Source organism: Lutra lutra, chromosome 7 (assembly GCF_902655055.1).
Source record: "Lutra lutra chromosome 7, mLutLut1.2, whole genome shotgun sequence".
In the NCBI taxonomy this organism is placed as follows: domain Eukaryota; kingdom Metazoa; phylum Chordata; class Mammalia; order Carnivora; family Mustelidae; genus Lutra; species Lutra lutra.
In genome coordinates, this window is record NC_062284.1 from 48,296,298 (window position 1) to 48,321,260 (window position 24,963).

The window sequence follows — 24,963 nt, forward strand, 5'->3', positions numbered from 1 at the left end:
GTGACTCAAGTGGTTGGAGTAAGGAGTAAGGCCTTCTGCTGAAGGGACAGATTAGTCTTCTTTGCCCCAAATAAGCCAACTGTCAAAAAATTAAAATATACCCACCTTCTTTACCATTGACTGAGTGCTTCGTTTCTGGCAGGCATTTTATACACATTTTTCTCATTTTGTCCTTACAGTACATGGATGTGCTAGGCCGCCATTCTCAGATGAGGAAACAGGCTCAGATCAAGTGAATTATCCAAGCCTTACAATCAGAATCCATAGTGTTCTCCCGTACATCACACATGGCTGGTTCATTAGCATGCATGTATGTGTGTGTGTGTGCATATGCATGTGTATACCACTTCCCATTTTTTAAAAAGATTTTATTTATTTATTTGAGATAGAGCACGATTGAGAGAGCAGGAGCCGGGGAACAGAGGGAGAGGGAGAAGCAGGCTCTCTGCTGAGCAGGAAACCCGCCACAGGGCTTGATTCCAGGATCCCAGGATCATGACCCCAGCAGAAAGCAGACGCTTAACCAACTGAACCACCCAGGTGCCCCAAGACAACTTCTTTTATTTTGTTAAAAAAAAATTTAAGACAAATTCTTTTAAAGACTAAGAGGGAATGCTAATTTCTTGGCTATTTGAGATGCCATGTCTCAATTACTCATACCAGTGTGAAAAACTAACCCAGTGGGCTGTTTGAAAAATATAAATTTGAGTGTAGAGACTCAAACATATTATCATTTACTTACCAGCAAAAATAATTTTAAGCAGGAAAATTTAGCTCAAGCAAACATGTTTATGATTAACCAAAAACATGTACTTTTTATTAAGTATCCGCCTTAGGTTGTGTCATATAATAGAAAACAAAATCACTGTTCCTTTAAGGTGACAGGTTAATTTCTCTGTTGCATGAGACAACTTGCCTTTCAAGGTCTGGTTGGATGGCTTGAGAGCTGGCTCTTTTACCCAACTCTTGGTCCAAAATTGCTGCGGGAGCTCCAAGTTCCAGGCATCAGGAAAGAGGAAGGCAGGAAAAGCAAAGAATGCATATTACTGCCCTGAATAAAGTCTGTAACTGAGAAAGAAGAAGAGAATGGTAACAAATGCGCAGTGAGTGGTCCTTGGCCTACCTCCCGGCACTCAGGGAACGATCGGTAAATGTCACTCTACTTCCTTTCTGTAGAGCATCAAGAAGAGGGAAGGGAAGTCCTACTTCAAGCATGCAGGATTCCAGGGACCATGCTGGACACCTGCACATCATCTCCGTCAATGATCATAATCCTGTGTGGGCGACAGAGACAGATCAGGTAGGAGAGGCTGCAGTTGGGGCAGGGGGGTGAAGCTCTGTCCACAGGCGCAGATGGGAAGTTGGAGGGGAGAGAGTTGGAATGTTTGCATGAGGAGCCCAGAGACTTCTGAGAAGGAAGGGATGATGCTCCCAGCCTTGATCTCCTAGAGTCAAGTTATTACAACCATGCAGGGTGACTTGGATGGTACAAACCAAAGTCCAGTGGTAGTTAAGTGGTAACTGTGCCCTTACAATAAAATTGCCGTGAGCGTGGTAGAAGGTGAAGAGATTAAAAGATCAAAAAGATACGTTAAAACCAGTAAAACTTGGGCGGGCACTTCACAAAACGGGAGCTCCAGGAGCCCATGCAAAAGCATCCTCTACTCCCTTAGTCATCAGGGAAATGCAAACTAGACTACCACCCAGGTAACACGGACAAGTCTGAGGATGCCAGGTTTGGCTGAGGAAGTTGAGCCATGAAGATGGGAAAGTCTGTGGCCGGAGTGAGGAGAAATTGGTACAACCACTTTGGAGAACTGTTTGCAGAGCCTCTGAATCTGAAGATCAACTTTCCCCTGTGACTCAGTTGTTCCATTGCTATTCGTAAACCCTGCAGAAACTCACTGTACCCTTTATCTGTAACGGCCCCAGCCAAGTGCTGATCCACAGGAGCCTGGATTAATAGCTCGTGCTGTCCTCATGCTTTGCAGGACTGAAAATCATATGCTTATGAAGATGAGTGAACCACGTCACATTCAGGTCCTGGCCTGAACTGTATCCCTCCCCCATTCATATGTTCCCATGCTTCAGGGAGTGGCCATATCTGGAAGTGCTGTTTTCACCTAGGTAAAGTCACCCAGGTGGGCCCTAAGCCAATATGAAGATGTCCTTATACAAAAACGAAATTCAGACGGTCACACGTGCAGTGGCGGGGGGGGGGGGGGTACAGTGTGAAGACCCAGGACGAAGGCAGCCACCTACGAGCCGAGGAAAGAGCCCTGGAACAGATCCTTGTCTCACAACCTTCAGAAGGAGGCGGCCTTCCTGATGCTTGACCTTGGACTTCTACCCTCCAGATCTGTGGCACACTGTTACCACAGCCCTTGCAGACCAGCACCCCTAGTGACAGGGGTGAACTTTGTGAACTTGGTGCTGAGGGAGAGGAGTAAGACATAAAAGACATGTATAGAATCACACCATTATATAAAGTTCAGAGTTGTAACAGCAAAACTATATTGTTTAGGGACACGTATTTAGATGGTGAAATGGTAAGAAAAGCAAGGAAGGGATTGCCATAAAGGACAGGGAAGTGGGAAGGGAGACATGAAGTCTTCTGGGATGACAGCAACATCCCATTATCTTGGCTTTCTTGCTGGCCACTCAGCCATTTGGCCTCTAATTATTCATTCACCTGATCCTTTACGTTTACATACCGTTCAGTGTTTATTGACAAAAAACTGTAAAAACAAGAAGGAGAAGGAGGTGGGGGAGAGAGAGAAGAAGGGAATGAGGGAGAAAGAGAAATGGAAGGGGGTGAGGAAAGGAACCCTTGGGCTGACTTGGTGCCAAGTGGATTGGGCTAAGGGTCTGTGAGACCACAGCTGTATGTAAGTAGAGGGTACTCCGATGCCTCAGAGTACATCCCCTGAGCCCAGACTCTCAGGAGGAATACCCTCCCCTAGAGAAGTCTTAGGACCTTTGTAATCTAGGGAAAGCCACTGCCTTTCTCAGGGTTGTTTCTCCATCTTTAGACAGGGGGAGCCCCATTAAATGTCCTAAGGCTCTTTCTATCTATAGCTCAGGTCTCAATGTCACCTCTTCAGGAGGCCTTCCCTGACTGCTTGCTGACCATAGTACCTCCTTTCATTCTGTTTCCCTTTATTTTTCTTTTTAGTATGAATACTTCTGATAGGTATTTATCACTGAAATTATGTCAAATATTAGTTTATTTGTACACCAGGAACAGGATTTTCATTTTTATTTATTTATTTATTTATTTTTTAAAGATTTTATTTATTTATTTGAGAGAGAGACAGTGAGAGAGAGCATGAGCTAGGAGAAGGTCAGAGGGAGAAGCAGACTCCCCATGGAGCTGGGAGCCCGATGTGGGACTCGATCCTGGGACTCCGGGATCATGACCTGAGCCGAAGGCAGTCGTCCAACCAACTGAGCCACCCAGGCGTCCCAGGATTTTCATTTTTAAAGATTTTATTTATTTATTTGAGAGAGAAAGTGCGTGAGCATGAGAGAGAGAGAGAGAGAGAGGGAGAACACAAATGGGGAGGGTAGAGGGAGAGGGACAAGCAGACTCCCTGCTGGGCAGTGAGCCTGTTGTGGGGCTTGATCCTAGGACACTGGGATCATCACCTGAGCCAAAGGCAGATGCTTAACCGACTGAGCTACCCAGGCGCCCCTGACTAGAGCTACATTTAACGTTCTTAAGAAAAAAGACTAGAAAAGATATGCCAAAGTGTGTTAGATTATTTGATACATTTTTTATTATACTTCCCAAAAAATTGAAATGTGTACCTTTGTACAGAAGCCCAGTGAGGTTAAATTCTAAGCCTGTGTTTTACTAATGGAATGATGGTTGTTTTACGGATCTCTGAGGGCTGGAGAGTGGCATCCTCTTCACAACCACTGGGGGCAGCATTGAGTTCTGTGGCGGAAGGGGTGCGTGATGATAGTAATAGTAATAATAAAATAATGAGCTCATACAATGTCCCAAGAATTGTGGTAAGCAGTATCTAACTGGACCCTCACAACAGCTCTTTGAAGTGGGTACCACCAGTATTCCCATTTTACAGATGAAGAAAAGGGCATTAGGAAACTAGATTAGGTGACTTGTCCAGTGAACATGTGGTGAAGTGCCAGTGGAAACTCAGGCTCACTCCCCGGCTACCCTGTGTCATGAGACAAACATTGGAAAGTCAGTCCTGGGATCCCCTTCTGAAAAAGCAACCTTGGTGATGAACCCAAGCCCTCAACTGGTTCATCCAGGAAGCAGTTACTGAACCTTCCATGTCCCAGACCCTTAAGGATAAGACAGGGGGAGTCTTTCCAGTAACTCTGGAGCTTGGAGGAGCTGGCAGGGATGAAAGCAAGAAAGGAGGGCTGCCGCGGGGGAGCGCAGGGACAGGAGGTGCTTCCAGTGGGAGGGGATGCCAACTAGAGTTTCCAAGGAGAGGAAGAGCTGGCCTGTTGCAGGGGTTGTGGGGGAGGTGTGGACAGTCAGGGCGGAAGAACAGCCTGAGCACGGGTAAACAGGAGATAGCAGAGAAGTACGGGAAGGACGTTCATTCTCACATTGCTGTCCCCTCACCTCCAGTGCTCCACCTGTCCCCTTCTCCAGTTACCAGAAAGCCATTCTGTTCAGTGGAAAGGTGGGCACAGTTGTTGGGTGAGTACCCGAACATGCCGGTGAGAGCCCACTTCTCCAGGATATTTGGGCTTGGGTCAGGTTGTCCCTCCCCAAAATCTAATGGACCAGGATCCAGCCCAGGGTGCATCATGGCAGTGGTGTGCAGAGGGCTGTCAGGAGAGTGCGGGCACAGGCTGCGGGAAGTCAGCAATGGGCCCACACACCCTGAGGTCCAGTGGTGTGCCCAACATCGTGTTCCGTGACACATGCCAAGTCTTTTTAATTCATTTCTTATTTCCTTTAGCTCAGTGCAGTGCTCTTGACCCTTCCAAGGGCCACTGTCCTGCCCCAGCCCCTGTGAGAAGCAGATCATGGAAACCCCCCACCTACAGTTGAGGGGCCGGGGTGGGCCGCCTGCCAGAGGCTGGGCAGGGCACAGGCCAGCTGCCGTCAAATGACTCATGGTCTGGCTTGAAAATGGGCTGTCTTCTGAGCAGTGTCTTCACAGGCTCAGACAAAGCTGTAGTTCCTGGCGGGCTCTACGGCTGGAGGCAGAGCAGGCTCAGGGGCTGGGATGGCCCCAAGGGGCCGTGTGCTGGCTAAAATTGCAGGGGAGTAGAGATCATGTATGGGAGAGGAAGCTGGGCGGGGAAAGGTAACTGAGTGGGTCCCCCCCTGCATCAGAGACAGACACACAGAGAAGCAGACATGGTAGCCGATCTCAGAACTGCCAGGTTTCTGGCCCTTCCTGAGGCTTGACGAGGGTCTTCACTGTGCCTTCAGAACCCTTCTGCCTCTTTCCCGGGGGTCACCCCCGTGATGCCTGCTTCTCTGATACAGCCTACAAAACCAAACGCCGTGACTTCTACTGCTGGCTGGGCTCATCGCTTCCTCTGTGACTTTCTGGTTTTCCTCTTAGAGGGAATATGAAACTTCAGGTTGGGGCCACCTTGCTGTCTTGGTATCTGCAAGTTGGGATTTTGCCTCAGCCTCTAAAATTCACACATAGGTGACCTGGACCCCACTTCCCTTGGCTCCCCAACAGCCATCCCGCAGCATGCTCCATCTGTTACAGCAGATGTATATATGTAGTATTTATATGTATATTTATTTATGTTTATATCTGAATCCTGTGCTTCCAGAAGGCAGTGATGGCTAAGATATCCCCGTACCCCCTTTAAGTTCTGGGGAATCAGCTAACTGCACAGGATTCCCCTTGCTCTGTGCATTCCCAGAAAAACCCATCTCCATGCTTTCTTACTACTCCCATAAGAGACTTGCCAATGACTCCCTTGTTTACCTGCCTTTCTAAAACCCCAGGCCCCTCCCTTTTCTTTGGGATGGTCCGCACCAATGAACACCAATGGTCCTCACCAATGAACGTCTATTGCAATAGCCTGAATAAAATCTTCATTGTCTGGTGCCTTTTGCTTTCACGATCACCAGAGGTTGCTGGAAGCATCAGTTGGACGTGCTATCCAGAGTCCCAGGTTCCAGTCCTGGATCACTCAACCCCGAGTTCCCCTTTTGGCAGGTTTCGGGTCTCCTGTGGAAGCTCGCAAAGGGCCTCTTGCTTGCAGAATGCGTGAGTGGCAACTCAGCCCTCCAGCCTTGCGCGGGGAGGCGGGGCCGAGAGAGCAGTTGTAACTTTTGCACGCCGCCACCAGAGGGCGGCGGCTCCGCGGAGGAGGGCACTGGCTTCTGCACCCGCTAGCTCTTGCAGAGCCTCTAAAATGCGCTTTGAAGTGGAGGGCCCGCAGCGTTTTCAGCCCTCCAGCGCTTTCCCCAGCTTGTCCTACTGCTGTCTCTCTCCCCTCACCGTGCTCTTCAGGCGCCCCCTCCATGCTCCCACACCCAGAGAGTCCTCCGCTGATGCCCATCACAAGACTCTTGAGTGAGCTGGAGAGTGATCAAGAGCCAACCTGGAGTCTCTAGGCCTCCAGGACTTGTCTGGTGACAAAGTCTCTTTCATCCCCTCTGCAGCCCTCTTGACCCCCTTCTCCACTGGGGACACATTGAAAAAATCCCTGCAGCTGGGAACTAGGGAGGAGCATCAGATGTGGGGAACCCTAAGCTCTGGGCACAGCACTTAACCATCAGCACTTTGGAGCATCATGACGGTCCCTTAAAGTGGGAAAGGCAGGTCCCTTAAAGTGGTAAAGACTCCCCTGGAAAGATGGAGAAACAGGTCCCCAGAGAGAAAAAGTGATTCTCCTCTGGTCGCACAGCTAGCCAATAGCAGGACTGGGACAGGAGCTCAGTTCTCCATGCCCCAAACCTGGAGCCCCTCAGGGCATCGCAGAACAGTCAAGTGATAGTTGGCCCCTTGGCAAAATTAAAAGTGAGCCTCCTGCAGAAAGGGGCTCCGGGCATCTCTGGGGCAGAGACCTAAATGCAGCGGCTGGGACCAGTGGGTTTGTGCAGTGCTGCGTATGGACATGGTAGGAGGATCCCGTTTGCTTTTTCTCAGTGTATATATCTACATACACATTTTCACAGCAAATATAAATACAAAAGCCGAACTGTCCACAGTGGCCATCTCTGGGGGTTGACATAGCAGGAGTGGGAGAAGGATTTTCATTTTCTCTGTATTGTTCCAATTATTCACCACTCTACGTATAAAGTATATGTAACACAGAAAGAAGAAAAGAATGATTCAGTATTTCTGTTTGACAAAAAGGAGCACCTCCTTGTTCAAGTATTGGGGAATATGGAAGGGAATGAAGAAAATAACGTTCATCGGTAATGTCCCCCCCCTCCTCCCCCCCCCCCCCCCCCCGCAGATATTGATGTTTTTCTTTCTGGTTCGTTACTGTCTCTACAGAACATGGCTAACAGTATTGACTGTTCAGGAACGTTGTGAAGATTGAAAGAATGTATACAATAGCTAACATTCCAGACGTGTTAGCTGTTTCTGTACGTAAAAAATTCAGCCCCAGACCATATATATTGTTCAGACATTGCTGTTTTCACTTATTTTTCATGGACAGTTTCTCACATCAACGAGCCTTTAAAAATGATAGTTTTAGTGATTGCCCAAAATGGCATGACATTTAAGTACAATTTGTTGAACCCATCCCCTGTTGTTGAACCTTGAGATTGTTTCCAGTTTTTGCTGTTTAAAATAACAGTGAGATTAACATCTTTAAACATCTCTCTTTGTCAGCATTTCTGATTACTTCCTTAGATGGATTTCTAGAGGCAGGATTACTGGGACAAAGGGTGCAAATATTTTTCAGGCTTTTGATTCGGGTTACCGAATTGCTTCCCAGAAGGATCTTGCCAATTTACACTCCCACCTGCAGCGTGCGAGAATGCCCGTCCCCCAGCACACAAAGGAGGGATTTTTTTGGGGATGGGTGAGATTTGATTATGTTGTTGGACCAAGGAGAAGAAGCCCCATAGAGAGAGAAAGTTTGAATTTCAGGAGAGAGAGGGATTGTCTAATGGAGTGAGGTCCCTGGGAGAAAGGGAGGGGGCTTAGGGCACGTTTGTAGGAATTGCCTTGGACTCTGAAGGGGGACACCTCGTGTTCTGAGACTGGGGGAAAGAGGTAGGACTGGATGTGGACAGGCAGTCTCTGTGAGAGCTGGCAGATGAGATTCAAGGGAGTTAGGCCCTAGGGGTTTCCTCTTGTCAGTAAAACAGGAGGCTGAATTCAAAGGTACTGGTGAGGCCTGAGGAGGGAGGGACTTGTGAAGACACAACCCTTTTACCTACAGAGACTGACAGGGTTGACAGTTGGGTTGAGGTGTGGGACCCGTACGTAGTGCCTGTACTCTTAAGGGCTGTGTATATTTTCTCTGCCGTGCACAGCCACCTGGGGAAAGTAAGACTTGTATTCATTAACTTATTTTATTTTTTTAAGATTTATTTATTTATCTGAGAGGGAGAATCTCGCAGACTGCACACTGAGCACTGAGCCCGACAAGCTGGATCCCACGACCCCAAGCTCACCACCTGAGTTGCAACCAAGAGCCAGACCTTAACTGACTGAGCCAACCAGGCCCCCCTGTATTCATTCGTTAATTTAAACCAACTCCTTCAAAATATGTGGTAAACACTAGAACAATTGGGCTGGTGGGGTCATGGTAATAAAAGTTTATGAATTTCTGGTGTTGTGCCAAACTCTCAAGGAACAGTTAATCCCTATCTTATGTAACTTTCTCCAGAAAACTAGAAAAGAGCAAATAGTGCCCGGATCATTTTATGAAACCAGTGTAATCTGGATTCTAAAATCAGTAAAGACAAAGCAATCAGTAAAAAGAATAAGCTCCTTTCACCTATGATGTAAATATAAAAATCCCAAATAAAATATCAGCTAACTAATCTAATTATGTATTTAAAACATACATTTTGATCAAGTAGGATTTATTCCAAGAATTCCGAGTTAGCTTCACATCAGCATTCACCCCATGAATAAAGGACAAATACCATACAATTACCTCAATACACTAATGAAAAAACATGTATAGAGTTTATCATTAATTTATGGATATAGGAGAGACATCCTTAACTTGGTGAAGGTTTTTTTTTTTTTAATATATATAGTATTTTTTAAAAGATTTATTTGACAGAGAGAGAGAGTACAGGTGGGGGAATGGCAGGCAGAGAGAGAGGGGGAAGCAGACTCCCTGCTGAGCAAGGAGCCTGATGTGGGGCTCGATCCCAGGGCCCCAGGCTCATGACCTGAGCCAAAGGCAGACACTTAACCAACTGAGCCACCCAGGTGCCCCTGGTGAAACTTATATGGCAAAAGCTTTTTTTTTTTTTTAAAGATTTTATTTATTTATTTGACAGAGATCACAGTAGGTGGAGAGGCAGGCAGAGAGAGAGAGAGAGAGGAGGAAGCAGGCTCCCTGCCGAGCAGAGAGCCCGATGTGGGGCTTGATCCCAGGACCCTGGGATCATGACCTGAGCCGAAGGCAGAGGCTTTAACCCACTGAGCCGCCCAGGCGCCCCTATATGGCAAAAGCTTAAGGCAAACATTTGCTTAATGAAGAGATGTTAAGTGCATTCTCTTTAAGATCTGGAATGAAATGCGGGATGCAATTATAGTGTTACTATTCAGTACATAATAATGGACATTCCTGGCAAAAGGATCAGGAAGAAGTGATAAGAGATATAAGGATGAGAAGAGAAGAGATAAAAAAGATTATTATATAAAGATAGTATTTTCACTTTCCTTGAAAAACAAAGAGAGTCACCAGACAGATTGCTCAACCTATTAAAAGAATTCAGTCAAATCACTAGCTGTGATATTGACCCAAAAAAAGAGAAATGCTTGGGGCACCTGGGTGGCTCCATTGGTTAAGCCCCTGACTCTTGATTTCAACTCAGGTCACGGTCTCAGGGTTGTGAAATTGAGCCCCACGTGGGACTCCGTGCTCTGTGGGGAATCTGCTGGAGATTCTTTCTCTCTCCCTCTGTCACTCCCCACACCTTTCTCTCTCTCTCTCTCTCTCAAATAAATAAGTCTTAAAAAAGAAAGTAAAGAAATCCATAACATTTCTCTTCACCAGCAGTAACCAACTTCTGGGAGAAAAGGATCAAAATAGCATGTACAATGTCTAGGAATGAACTTGACTAAGAATATACAAGGAACCCACAGACAGAACTTTAAACTTGAATCAAGGATGTAGAAACCAATCTGAATAAATGGAGGGAAATATCACACTCTTGGATAGAAAGGCTTACTATTACACAGGCGTCAGTTCTTCATGAGTTAATCTACATGTGCAGTGAAGCGCCAGTAGAAATTCCAGGTGTGTTTTCTGGGAACTTGGCAAACTCATTCTAAAATGTATACAAACAAATAGGACTCAGTCAACCTTGCAAAAGAAGAGCAAAGAGTAGCACACTACAAAGCCATGTATGAAGCTGAACAAAGCAAAAACAACATTGTTTTGGCACAAAAACAGACCAGTAGATCATGGAACAGAATGGAAAACTCAAAGTCAGACCAGAAGTATATGTGTGAAAGGCATCACAAACAATAAAGAAGGGACCAGCTGACGACATGGAGAAAATAAAACGGGACCCCTGCCTGTCATCACATAAAAATATACACTCTGAATTACATAAATCCTCAATATAAAAATAAAACTCTAAATTAATAGAAGAAAATATGACAGAGTACCTTTGGGACCTGAGTTGGAAGAAAGACTATATAAAACTTCAAAAGCTCAAACCAGAAGCAAAAAAATGGTTCATTTGATGATGTCAAGATTAAGGATTTCTGTCTAAGAGAGGATATCCCAGACAATACTTGATAGAATGGGAGAATATATTTGTAAATCTAAAAATGGTAAGGCATTTAAAAATAAAAATGGTAAGGAATTAATGCATAGAATATAAAAAAAAAATAGAAAATACAAGTAACTCATGCAAACCAATAAGCAAAAGAGAGACTTCTAATTTCCAGTCCAGGAAGTAAGGAGCTTGGAAGTCTACATGCTCTCCTGACAAGTAAAAAATAGAACAAACTGAAACAACTGTTCTTAGATCTGCCAGAGAATTAAGGACACAGGGCAAACCACTGCTCCAAAAATTTGAGATACCGACAGATGGATGCTCACAACTTAGCAGAGCGGGAACCTCTCTGGGAACCAGTGCTAGGTAGCAAAACTGTACTTGTCAGATTCCTGGAGGCCCAGTGTGAACAAGTCTGAGGTTTAGGAACTCCAGGGTTTCCCAGTCTGAGAGGGGCACCAAACTATTGTGAGCCTTCAGAAGTTCTACCAGGTCTCAAGGCAAATATCAAAGACAAATCTATTCACGCTTGTAGGAGAGGGAGGGGAAAAGTAGCCATTTTGAAATATGCCAGAGGACTTCATTCTTAACACCTGCTCTCAGGAGAAACTTTTACCTGAGTCTGGCTTGCCACAGTTTTATCAGACCCAACCAACCTGGAAGAAGGGAAATACCCATCTCCAGCCAGCTCTAGCCATCTTGTTCCATTTAAGGCGGGGAAAAACCTGGGAAGCACCCGTGAAGTTCAGTCCAAAAGTATAGGCTCACTAAAAGACAGAGACCTCATCATCAGCCTCGAGGCTCCTCCTCCCCTACGTACACCTTATACCAATCACTAAAGGCCCACTTACTACAGTTCCTTTTATCCAGCACATCATGTTTGGCTTTCAGTAAAAAATTACAATGTGTACTCAAAGGCAAAAACACATTTTGAAGACACAAAACAAGCACCAGAACCAGACTCCGATCTGGCAGAGATGTTTGAATGATCAGACTAAGTTTTTTTTTTTTTTTTTTTAAAGATTTTATTTATTTTATCTGACAGAGATCACAAGCAGGCAGAGAGGCAGGCAGAGAGAGAGGAGGAAGCAGGCTCCCTGCTGAGCAGAGAGCCCGATGCGGGGCTCGATCCCAGGACCCTGAGATCATGACCTGAGCCGAAGGCAGAGGCTTAACCCACTGAGCCACCCAGGCGCCCCTCAGACTAGGTTTTGAAATAACTATAAAGGGCACAGATGAATGAAATAGACAACATGTAAGAACAGAAGGGTCATCTAAACAGAGAGATGGAAATTCTAAGAAAGAATCAAAAGGAAATGATAGAGATAAAACAAAAAAAAAACCACTATAGCAGAAATGAAGAATACCTTTGATAAACTCATTAATAGACTGGAGGAAGGAATTGCTGAGCTGGAGGATATGTCAATAGGAACTTCCAGAACTGAAAAGCTAAGAGAAAAATGACTGCAAAAAATGGGATGGGATATCCACGGACTGAGGAGAACTACAAAAGGTGTAACATACACATAATGGGAATACTAGACAATGAAAGAAAGAAACGAAAGAAATGTTTGAAGTAATAATGACTGAAAACTTCCCAGGATTAATGTCAGACACCAAAACACAGATCCAGGAAGCTCAGAGCACACCAAGCAGGATAAATCCACCTCCACACCCCAAAACCCTATAATAAGGATATAATATTCAAACTGCAAAAAAAAAAAAAAAAAATGACATAAGTCTTTTAAAAATCCAGGGGGAACATACCTTACCTAAAATGGAGCAAAGATAAGAATCACATTGGAGGGGGGGGCACCTGGGTGATTCAATCAGTTAAGCATCTGACTCTTGGTTTCAGCTCAAGTCATGGTCTCATGGTCGTGAAATTGAGCCCCATATCTGACTCCATGCTTAGTGCAAAGTCTGCTTGTCCCTCTCCCTCCCGTTCTGCCCCTTCCCCTGCTCGCACACTCTCTCTAAAATAAATAAATTAAAAAAAGAAAGAAAAAAGAATTACATCCAACTTCTTCTCAGAAACCATGCCGGTAAGAAGAGAGTGAGTGTGTTGAAATAGTTGAAGTGTTGAGAGAAAAACCCTGCCAACTTAGAATTCTGTATCCTGGGAAATTATCCTTCAAAAGTGAGGGAGAAATACCTGCTCAGACCAAAAATGAGGGGAATTTGTTGCCACCAAATCTACCTTGCAAGACATTTTAAAAGAAATTCTTCAGAGAGAAGGAAAATGATCTTGGTCAAAAAGTTGGATCCCCATAAAGGAAGAGTGTTAGAGGAGGAATAAGTGAAGGCAGAATAATTTTTTTTATTTTTTTATTTTTAATCGACCTAATATGTAATAGTTTGCTCAAAATAATGATAACAGCAATGTGTTCAATGATTATAGCTTATGTGTAAGTGAAATGAAGGACAACAATGATACAAGGCATGGGATGAAGGACTTAGGAATGCTTGGTTGCTATAAAGTACTTGCAGTACTCATGAAGCTGTAGTGTTTTTTGAAAGTGAACTTGGATTAGTTGTAAATGTCTATTGTAAACTCTAGGGAAACCACTAAAAAAGGCAAAAAAAAAAAAGCATAATTGATATGCTAAGAAATGAGAGAAAGTAGAATAATATAAACTGCTCTGTTAAAACCACAAAAGGCAGGGGCGCCTGCCTGCCACTCAGGGCTCAGTGGGTCAAGCCTCTGCCTTCGGCTCAGGTCATGCTCTCAGGGTCCTGGGATGGAGCCCCGCATCGCATCGGGTTCTCTGCTCAGCGGGGAGCCTGCTTCCCCCTCTCTTTGCCTGCCTCTCTGCCTGCTTGTGATCTCTCTCTCTGTCAGATAAATAAATAAAATCTTTTTAAATTTTTTGAAAAAAACCACAGAAGACAGAAAAACAGTACATGACAAAAATAGGAACAAAGGACAGGGATAACATATAGAAACAGTAACACATATGGTAGATATTAATCTGATTACAGGATATCATAATCGTTTTAAATGTCAATGCTCTAAATATACCAACTAGAAGACAGAGATTATCAGAGCGGATGAAAAACTGTGACCCAATTATGTTGTCTATGGAAAAACCCACTGTAAATAAAAAGACATATATAGATTAAAAGTAAGGGAATGGAGAAAGATACACCACAATAACACTAATCAAGAGAAAGCTGGAGTAACTATATTCATTTCAACCAGATTAGACTACAGAGCAAGAAAAGCTTTCAGGGATAAAGTTCTCCAGGAAGATGGATCAGTTCTCTAGGAAGACGGAACCATCCTTAATATGTATGTGATTAACAATAGAGTGTCAATATATATGGCGCAAAACAGATGGAACTGCTAGAAGAAATAGATGAATCCACTCTCCTGGTTAGAGACTTCAACATCCCTCTATCAGAAATGGACAGATCTACCAGGCAGAAAATCAGTGAAAACACAGTAGAATGCACCATCATCAATCAAGCAAATAGAACTGGTATCTATAAACGACTTTCATCCAATGCCAGAATACACATTCTTCTCAAACTCACGTGGAACACTCACCAAGATAGACCACACTCTGGGCCATAAAACACACCTAGACAAACTTAAAAATATAGAAATCATACAATGTCAGCTCCCAGACCACCACAGAAGTCAACGAGAAATCAGTAACAAGGAGAGCTGGGAAGTCCCAAGGTACCTGGACATTAAACAACATAATTATAAATGACACCTGGGTCCAAGAAGAAGTCTCAAGAGAAATTTGAAAGTAACTCTATAAAAATGAATATACAACTAGTCAAAAAATTGTATGATGCAGCGAAACCAGTGCTCAGAGAGAAATTTATAGCACTGATGCATAGATTAGAAAAGATCTAAAATCAATGATCTAAGCTTCCATTTTAGGAAACTAGAGAAAAGAAGTGCAGATTGAAGCTGAAGTAAGCAAAAGGGTAACAGGTCCTACAGAACAATGGGCAAAATTCGTCAATAGGCAATTTATAAAAGTGGTAACCCAAACAGGCACATGAAGAGAATTATCAGGGATTAGAATCATCAGGGGCATCTGGGTGGCTCAGTCAGTTAAGCGACTGCCTTCAGCTCAGGTCATGATCTCTGGGTCCTGGGATCGAGCCCTGCATCAGGCTCCCTGTTCAGCGGGTAGTCTGTTTCACACACACACACACACACACACACACACACACACACACACACACACACTCTCTCTCTCTCTCTCTCTCTCTCACTCTCTCTCTCCCCGCCCACCCCAATCACTCATTCTCAGCCTCTCTAATAAATAAATACAAATCTTAAAAAAAATAACATCTGCTTTTCAAAAGACACTGTCAAGAAATGAAAAGGTAAGCCACAGCCTGGAGAAACACATAGGATAAAGGATTTTGTGCCAGTCAACAGCTTATTGCTTGGCATTTCCAAATCCCCCCTTCTTCGCCTGCACTGTGACCCTGGAGGTGGGCTGTGTAGATATCTCACCTGTGCCATTTGGAATGATGTTGTGCTGGAGGGACACTTACGGAGGAAGGAATATTCTTTTCCAGTTTCCAGTGTCCTGAAAAGTGCAGCCTTTCTTGCACCCGGCTCCTATAGAGGGCAGCTTCCCTAGCTCCCAGATTTGATAGCATAGGGCAACCAGCAGTGCCCAGCTGCTAGAAGCTTCTCTCAACACCTTCTCAAAGTGGTGTGCCACTAGCAAGTGAACCTGACTGGGAACCACTTCCTCTAACACTCCTGTGGTGACTTTGCATCAGGTTCCAGGGTATGGCACCTCCCCGTGGACAATATCCTCAACCCCCAAAGGGTAGATTCCCCCTGCTGAGCCACCTCAGTGTTTCCTCCACCATCCAGTGAGCTGTGCTAGGCTTTTTCCAACAGGTCTGGAAGTTCTTCTCGGACAACTAGATCTCAGCCTTGTCAGTAGTGGCTGACCCTGTATTTTCTACTCCTGTATTCATCAGAGTTCTCTCTGACTCTTACAAACCAATTCTCCATTAGTTCAATCTCCTGTTAATAATTCTCCTGCTTGGACCCTGACTGATACTGACTTATACCCAGAATATCTAAGGAAACCTCACAACTCAATAATAAATGAAACAAATAACACACTTAAAAAATGAAGATTTAAAAAGTTCACCGAATAAAATCTATGAATGACAAAAAAGTACATACAAAATTTTTCAATATGAGTAGTCATTAAGAATTGCAAATGAAAACCACAGTGACATACTGTTACATCACCAAATGGCTCAAATAAAAAAAATCCAACCAGGAGAACCTGGGTGGTGCAGTGGGTTAAGCCTCTGCCTTTGGCTCAGGTCATTATCTCAGGGTCCTGGGATTAAGCCCCGCATCAGGCTCTCTGCTCAGCAGGGAACCTGCTTCCTCCTCTCTCTCTCAGCAAGCCTCTCTGCCTACTTGTGATCTCTGTCCGTCAAATAAATAAAATCTTAAAAAAAAAAATCCGACCATACCAGCTACTGTTGACAATGCAAAGTGACTGGAACTCATATATTGTTGATGAGAAAGCAAAATGGTTCATCACTTTGGAATACCGTTTGGCAATTTTTTATAAATTAGATATATCCTTATGAATATATCTCATTGTTTTAATCTGCAACTCCTTAATGACAAATGATATTGAGCATCCTTTTGTGTGCTTATTTGCCATCTGTTTATCTTCTTGATGAAGTGTCTGTTCAGATGTTTTGCCCATTTTAAAATTGGGTTGTTTGGTTTTCTACCGTTCAGTTTTAAGAGTTCTTTGTTTATTTTGGATATAAGTCCTATATCAGATATGTGTTTTGTAAATATAATCTCTCAGTTTGTGACTTTTTCATTCTCTTAACAGTATCTTGTGTGAGCAAAAGTTTTTTTAATTGTAATAAAGCCCAACCAATCAATTTTTCTTTAATGAATCGTGTTTTTAGGGGCACCTACATGGCTCAGTCAGTTAAGTGACTGACTCTTAGTTTCAGCTCAGGTTGTGATCTTATGAGTTGTGGGATTGAGCCTGAGCCTGACTCTGTGCTCAGCGGGAAATCTGCTTGAAAAATCTCCCCCCTATCCCTTTCCCCACTTGTGAGCACACTTGGGTGTGCTCTCTGTTTAAAATAAGTAAATATGGGACGCCTGGGTGGCTCAGTGGGTTAAGCAGCTGCCTTTGGCTCAGGTCATGATCCCAGCGTCCTGGGATCGAGTCCCGCATCGGGCTCCTTGCTCGTCAGGGAACCTGCTTCTCCCTCTGCCTCTGCCTGCCATTCTGTCTGCCTGTGCTCGCTCTCTCCCCCTCGCTCTCTCTGACAAATAAAAAAAAAAAAATCTTTAAAATAAATAAATAGGTGCACCTGGGTGGCTCAGTGGGTTAAAGCCTCTGCCTTCGGCTCAGGTCATGATCCCACTGTCCTGGGATGGAGCTCCACATCGGGCTCTCTGCTTAGTAGGGAGCCTGCTTTCTCCTCTCTCTCTGCCTGCCTCTCTGCCTATTTGTGATCTCTGTCTGTCAAATAAATAAATAAATAAATAAATAATCTTTTAAAAAAATAAAGTTAAGTAAATAAATCTTTAAAAATCAGTCACTCATTCAATCAATCAATCATGTTTTTGGTGTTATATCTAAAAATTCTTTGCTAAACCCAAAGTTATCTAGATTTTTTTTCCTGTCTTCCTCTAGAAGTTTATGACCAATCATAAGATATTAAAAAAAATTTTTTTAAAGATTTATTTGACAGAGAAAGAGAAAGCATGAGTGGAGGGAGGTGCAGAGGGAGAGGGAGAAGCTGACTACCTGTTTAGCACAGAGCCTGACAGGGGGCTCAATTGCAGGACCCTGAGATAATGACCTAAGCCGAAGTCAGATGGCTAACCAACTGAGCCACCCAGGCACCCCTGAGTTAATTTTTGTCAAAGGTGGAAAGTCTCTGTCTAGATTCCTGTTTTATTCATTTATTTTTATTTGCATATGGACATCTAGTGGTTCCAGCACCATTTGTTGAAAAGACTATCCTTTTTCCATTGAATTGCCTTTTCTCCTTTGTCAAAGATCAGTTGACTATTACTGAATATAAATTTTACTTCAATAAAATTGACTCAAAATAAAATACATGTGTATAAAACAAAACTATGTGTTTGTCAGAAATATAAACAAAAGCATGTACTTCAGACACAATAGAGCGATTGTCAAGGTATATAAGAGAGTGTGTGGAATGACTATAAAAGAGAGTGAGTGAATGAATGAATGAATGAATGGAAACAAGTGAGGGACCTTGCATGGACCATTGATGATGATTCTGGCAGACTGATGGTTGCTACTAAACCATTCTCTTCTTCTTCCTGGACCCTGGGCCACTGAGCTAGAAACTACATTTCTCAGCTCCCTTGTAAGCCTCATCTCCACCTGCTTGTGACCATGTGGCTAAGTTCTCATCTCAATGGAATGTGAGTTGAAGTGGCTGTAATTTCCAATTTTATAGTCTTAAAAATATTTGCTCTGTGCTTTATCCTCCTTGCCTTGCTGCTCATCAGAAATGATCACAACTGGAGCAGTCTTAAAAACCGTATATTGAAGATAGCAGAGCTGCCTTGCCCATCTGGGTCCCTGTGTGACTTTGAGGAACAGAGTATAGCATAGAGGAAGTAAGACCATCCTTCCTAAAAGGTGAGACTCCACATCAGTATTTGTGGGAACTATCAAAGCAGGGATAAAATGGGGCTGAACAACATCAAGAACTGTTCTGCCCTGAAGAACAACCCTTCCCACCCCATCCTTCCATGACCTTCATTTTTTAAAAAAAGATTTATTTATTTTAGAGAGAGTGTGAGCAGGGGAAGGGGTAGACGGAGAGGGAGAGAATCCTCAAACTCTCCACTGAGCAGGGAGCCTGACGTGGGGCTGAATCCCAGGACCCTGAGATCATGACCTGAACCAACACCTAGAGCTGGATGCTTAGCCAACTGAGCCACCCAGGCACCCCATGATCTTCATTCTTATTGACTATGACAATAGCTCTTGGCCTGGTGTTCTGGGGGCCCACCAGTCTATTCTGAAATAGTCTGCATTGGCAATTGTGGCGCTCTCTGGCCCCAACAGTATGTATCCAAGTTTTGGTTGTGGTGCAAAGGATAAAAGCGAGCAGCCCTCCTCCTCACACCCTCCACCAGCATGCACACATAGCATACACACTGGGTTTCCGGGCACATAAGTAGAGGAGTGCAGTCTGGAAGGGGTGAGAGGATTAGCGGGAACGTTTTGCTAATCTAGGCAGTTCTGTACTGAATCATTATATTCCTGCATCCTACTAGAGGCTGTTTATCACCACCCCCAATCCTGAAAAGTAAGTAACAGGGGTGCATTTCTAACTTTCATAAAGTTAAGTTTAAATGTTTGCATTGTGTGTCCTTTTGACTCTTTTGTGTCATTTTGGTTTGGGTTGTCTCTTATAAGAGGCCTGTGATTGATTTTTTTTAGCCCCAACTGTGAGTCTTTGTCTTCTAATAGAGGATTTAACTCATTTACATGTATTGTTTAGATTATGTATTTTGGTTTTGGTAGTCTTGCTTATGAGTCATACTTGTTTATCATTCTAATTACTTTTTTCCTGTCTTTTATAATGCAGACTATGTTTTGCTTGCTTTTGTCTTGCTGTGATTTGGAAGATAGACATCCTATTTTTAAATCTTACTATAGAGGGGTGCCTGGGTGGCTCAGTGGGTTAAAGCCTCTGCCTTTGGCTCAGGTCATGATCCCAGGGTCCTGGGATCAAGCCCCGCATTGGGCTCTCTCTCTGTACCTGCTTCCTCCTCTCTCTCTTCCTACTTGTGATCTGTCAAATAAATAAAATCTTTTTTTTTTTAAAGATTTTATTTATTTATTTGACAGATAGAAATCACAGGTAGGCAGCGAGGCAGGCAGAGAGAGAGAGAGGAGGAAGCGGGTTCCCCGCTGAGCGGAGAGCCCAACGTGGGGCTCGATCCCAGGACCCTGGGATCATGACCCGAGCCGAAGGCAGAGGCTTTAACCCACTGAGCCACCCAGGCGCCCCGAAAATCTTTAAAAATAAATTCTACTATAGAGTTTTAACTTTTTGAAGATATTTTTTTCTTTCAAAAAGACCCACACATTTTTATTATCAAATCTATTTATAGCCTAACAAAATATCAGTGTTCTAAAAAATCTGTTTCTTTGTGTCTGTCCTTTAGCAAGTCACCTCCAAATGAGATGACACAGAATCCCCCCCCCTTTTTTTTTTTAACTTAGGCATAGCATGTTAAGAGTCGGATTTGGCATAAAATAAATGTAAGGATATCACACATAAATTTATCACACATACTGATCCTTAGAAGTCCAGTTTTGATCTTCTTCAATGACCCTTTTGAATTACAGCTGATCTTACTATTTTATTAGAATTTATTGAAAATGTGGGATTATTCTTTTGTTCCTCAACCTTTTGACCCCTGTGACATACATAGTAAATGATATTGACATACAAGGCACAGTCTCTTGGACATAATCTGTTTTTGATGAATATTAAACATTTTGTAGAGAAGTAGAATAAACCCCTCATACTTTCTTTGGCATGATATTTTGATAGCATTTTATAAACATATGAGTGGTAAAATCAGTCCTTTAAAGGACATTTAAATACCTTGTCATTCTATAAGGGAAAGTACATAAATATAAACAACTTAATTTTTAAAATATGAGGCTGTGTTTAAATTAAAAATATATCCTCGAATAAATTTTATTTTTTCCATGTCTTCAAGCATAGGTAATATTAGAAAAGGAACAAGTATGTGCTGTTGCAGAATAAACGTGAGTTAATCCTCTTCTAATGTTTAAAATTGTCACAGAGTTCAATCATATGTATCTATGTGACTATGAATACGACATGTCGCCTTTGCACCATTAGTTTGGTTTCAATTCAGTCATCATCACTGCCATGTGTCTCCAAATAGAAATGATAGTAGAGTCATGGTCTTCCCTTGCCTGCTAGAGGTGGACCTAGTCTTCCAATTTGATTCATCCCCCCTGCCTCCTTCCCTATTAAGAATTTATCTACAGATAAAATTAAGAAGAAAATGAAAGTAAGCCTAAGAATCATGACTCTCAGGCTCCAGGATCATTCATAATCCCCACCGCTCTTTGATGCCATTGGCCGGGGTAATCTCCAGTAGCTCAGGGTGAGATAAGATATATTGTGGGTCATGAGCAATGTCAGTAGTTCTCTACATCAGCCCTGTTTCTGTTTCTCCAGAAAGAGCATTATAATTCAAAGGACTGAGAATACTTGATTGTATTTGAACGCACTCTGGGTTTTCACAATTAATTTCAAATTAGAAAATATTCCCATCAAAGGAATACAGTGAATGATAAGATGAAGAACAGTATACTCTCCACCTAGTTTAAGAAATACAACATTAGAAAAAAAAAAAAGAAATACAACATTAGAGATGCAATTAAACTCAAAGACAATTAGGTCTCTCTGATTTAAAAACAAGCCAAAAGAAGCCCCCCTGCAAGCCCCACCTTTATTGCCTTATGGCATACCTATGGTAATTTATTTTTAACAAATAATTTTCCAAATTCAGTTCTTGAGCCGTCCCTTCTGATTAATGTCCTGGGACAACTGTGCCACTGATGACAATGTAGCCAGGTGGTATAATCATATGACTGCTGGACATGGTATTTCTTGAGCCATCAAATTCATGAATCAACAGTGTCTTTTGACTTTTCTCATTGTAAGTTGTTATTTCAATGCTATTTGGTTGAGTATATTAATGCCAACAATTCAACATTCAAAATTAGAAGCCTATAAATGAAAAGTAAGTTTTTTGTGCCCTGCCTCCAACTCCTGACTTCCTCTCCAGGAGGAAGCAGCTATGACTATGGTTTCTTGGGTATCCTTCCGGAGATATTCAAAGTGATCAGTGTATACATATGTATCGGTCAGATTGCATCCAATATAAAGTCCGCTATCCTGGCTTAGCCAGGTACGAGTTTCCATTTCTCCTCAGCGAGAAGTCTGGAGGTGGGCAGGCGTGGTCGGGTGGTCACGAGAGAGCGAGAGAGCGAGAGAGAGAGCGTGTAGCGTTGTCATGGTAGCGTCTATGTCTGGCCACGCCCCTCTTTCCTCTCCTCTACGTTTTATGTGTGCCCTTCGCTTTCTCACTCGTTGTCTCATGAGTTGGCTGCTGCACTCTCATATCAGCACTTCAGAAACCAAGAAGTAGGAGGAATGAGGGAAAAGTATGCCTATATTAAAGCAAAGCGTTCTCAGTGGTCTCCCAGCTGTCTTCCATTTATATCTCATTGGCCACATGGCATCACATGGCCACGTGGAGAGAGTCTGGGAAGCGGAATATCTAATCTGGGCCCACTGTCACTCTCAACAAAATGTCTCTTGGTAAAGAAGGACAGCAATAATTGCATACTATATCTGCCAATCCTACTTGGCTTTTTTCATTTAACTATGTGACTCCACATGCTTTTTCTTCTCAGAATAGACTTGCAATGTCAGATTCATTTTGTGTCTTTTTATTCACTTAACAAATAGGAATGTATTGCTCACTTAGGTGGCAGAAGGAGACCAATTGCCTTCTGATATCTGTTTTTTAAGTGGACAGAAGGTGGGGGCGCTCGGGTGTCTCCGTTGGTTAAGTTTCCAACTGGATCTGAGTTCAGGTCTTGATCTCAGGGTCATGAGTTCAAGCCCCGTGTTGGACTCCATGCTGGGTGTGGGGCCTACTTAAAAATAAATAAATGGGGACGCCTGGGTGGCTCAGTTGGTTGGACGACTGCCTTCGGCTCAGGTCATGATCCTGGAGTCCCGGGATCGAGTCCCGCATCGGGCTCCCGGCTCCACGGGGAGCCTGCTTCTCTCTGTGACCTTCTCCTCGCTCATGCTCTCTCTCACTGTCTCTCTCTCAAATAAATAAATAAAATCTTTAAAAAAATAAATAAATAAATAAATAAATGAATAAATAAAAATAAGTAAATAGACCCAAGGCCACCCCGAATAAGACAAAATTTTTCGGCATCCTTTTGGCAAGGTGTGGCCCTATGACTAAGTTTTGGCCTATGTGAAGTGAGCCAGGGTGACAGGTACAACTGTCGGGTCCTGCCTTTGAAGAGAATATGGTGCCTGGGCCGTACTCTTCATGTAGGTGGAATGCTGCATGTAACAGCCACATCCTAACCACTGCCTCCATGAATGTGCCACACACGGTGACAGGGGTGCAGGAAGCAAAAAAGGAGAGAATTATCTTCTTGCCTTCAAGGAGCTCCAAGTCTCCTCATGGGGAAGACCAATGGGTAGACAAATGGCTCTGGAGTTGTCTTGTGAGTGCTATGGTGGGCTGAGGACCTCTGGAACCCAGCACATGCCATTGCCTCCCATCCCCTCCCGGGTGCATCCAAGCAGCAATCCAGCCGTTCACACTTGTCCATAAATGGATTTGTCTGTCATCCACCACTCATTCTTCCACTAGCCGTCCCTCTCTCCCGCGCGGCTCGTGAGCACCCTGCAGCGACTGTGTGCAGAGAGTTACACAGAACCCGTTCTGACGTCTTTTCCTCAGAATCAAGCCAATCAGAATGCACTTTTTACCACAATTTTAACAGAAGCCAAGATCATCACACACATGCCATATAATGAAATTTCGGATTCAAATCACAGAATACATGCTTCTTTGTGCATATTTTTAGACTTTCCTCGATAAGAAAAACGATACATTCACTAGTTTTTCTCAAGCAGTCCCTCCCACTTCTCCTGAGTCGGATGTGACGTCAGTCCACAGCACAGCCAAGCTGGGGGAAATGCAGGCAGAGAGGGACGGTGTTTGCAGTAGTCATTCGTGATACAATAAAAGTAAGGGTCATGCACAGTTGTGTATTCCCCTAATTCTCGAGGACTACGGGAGGTCAGGTGACAACCAAGGAAGCCCAGCGGATTTCATTCCCCTCCCAGGAACGACACTCAAACTCTTCCTCTCTTTCTCAGGCCACTTAAACAAAATTTTTTTTTTTTTTTTTTTGAGAGAAAGAGAGAGAGAGGCTGCAAGAGAGAGCTGGGGGAGGGAGACAGAGAATCTTAAACAGGTTCCATGTTGAACGAGGAGCCTCGCGCAGGGCTGAATCTCTTGACACAGAGACATGTGTCCAGTCATGACACAGAGATCATGACTGGAGCTGAGATCAAGAGTGCGACACGACCGACTGAGCCACCCAGGCGCCCCTTAAACAAATTTTTTGAAAATTCCTCCTAATAAAGAGAAAAACCAAGGATGCAGAACACGGCAAGAACACAGTCAAGGGATGGAATTTGCCGTTTCATTTAATGAGAAAACATAGTTGTTGTTAATAAATAAAAGAGCTCAAAACACAATAAAATAGCTCACCTATTGACCCTCATTAACAAATACTAAATCTTGCTTATCAAAAAACGCTGTGAATGATTTGGTTTAAAACATTAAATAGGAAACTTCAAACAAATTGCTCTTATGCAGTTTGGTCACAAAACGAACCAGTCCTCCTGTGGCTTCTGGGTGGCACTGGTTCCAGCCACTGGGCAGCTGGGCTCCTGAACTGGCAAACCCAGGAGAGAGCAACAGCTCTCTAGCTGGTGTGAGGGGAGCTTCTGAGACTCATTACACTGTGCACAGCCCAGTGGCTTACCAGGCAAAGTTGCCTCTCCCAACATTTGTAGAGGGAAGCACTGTCCTTCCAAGCTAACCTCTATGTTCAGAGTCTGGAGGAGTCCGTCTCCCTATACGATACTTGGAAAGTAGCAAAGAGCTAAGCTCTGGTGGAGCTCCGGTTTCAGGATGAATGAGTTCCATCTCCTTGAACCACAGGGACCTTCCAGGGCCTTAATTCTTTCATCCCTAAAATGAGATTAATAATAATGACACTTACCTCATTGGGTGTTGTGAGAATTACAGCCCTTGGTTGGTGATAATTATCATCACTTAGAAGTAATTATCATTAGTAATGTTTCCTCCAGATTGTGCCATGGATTGCAGTATGTCCAAACAAACAGATTTTAAGGGCCTCCTGAGACTAGCAGTA

The 24,963-nt window shown here is 43.6% G+C and overlaps 3 long non-coding RNA genes across 4 annotated transcripts in view; 2 read left to right on the top strand and 1 right to left on the bottom strand.

Moving 5' to 3' along the window:
• Window positions 1-24,963, bottom strand: part of LOC125105445 (uncharacterized) — a 30,193-nt gene that overhangs the window by 3,863 nt on the left and 1,367 nt on the right. The window contains exons 2-3 of one of the 2 annotated variants that reach the window (XR_007128902.1): window positions 1,207-1,274; window positions 743-1,068 (exon numbers count right to left, since the gene is read on the bottom strand). This is a non-coding gene — a long non-coding RNA (uncharacterized LOC125105445). The remainder of the gene's footprint in view (window positions 1-742; window positions 1,069-1,206; window positions 1,275-24,963) is intronic. The other variant, XR_007128903.1, reaches the window with a different exon arrangement.
• On the top strand, window positions 135-2,091 carry LOC125105446 (uncharacterized). The gene is made up of 3 exons (XR_007128904.1): window positions 135-310; window positions 1,177-1,300; window positions 1,992-2,091. It is a non-coding gene; the product is annotated as an uncharacterized LOC125105446 (long non-coding RNA).
• LOC125105447 (uncharacterized) lies at window positions 11,578-12,361 on the top strand. The gene is made up of 2 exons (XR_007128905.1): window positions 11,578-11,892; window positions 12,103-12,361. It is a non-coding gene; the product is annotated as an uncharacterized LOC125105447 (long non-coding RNA).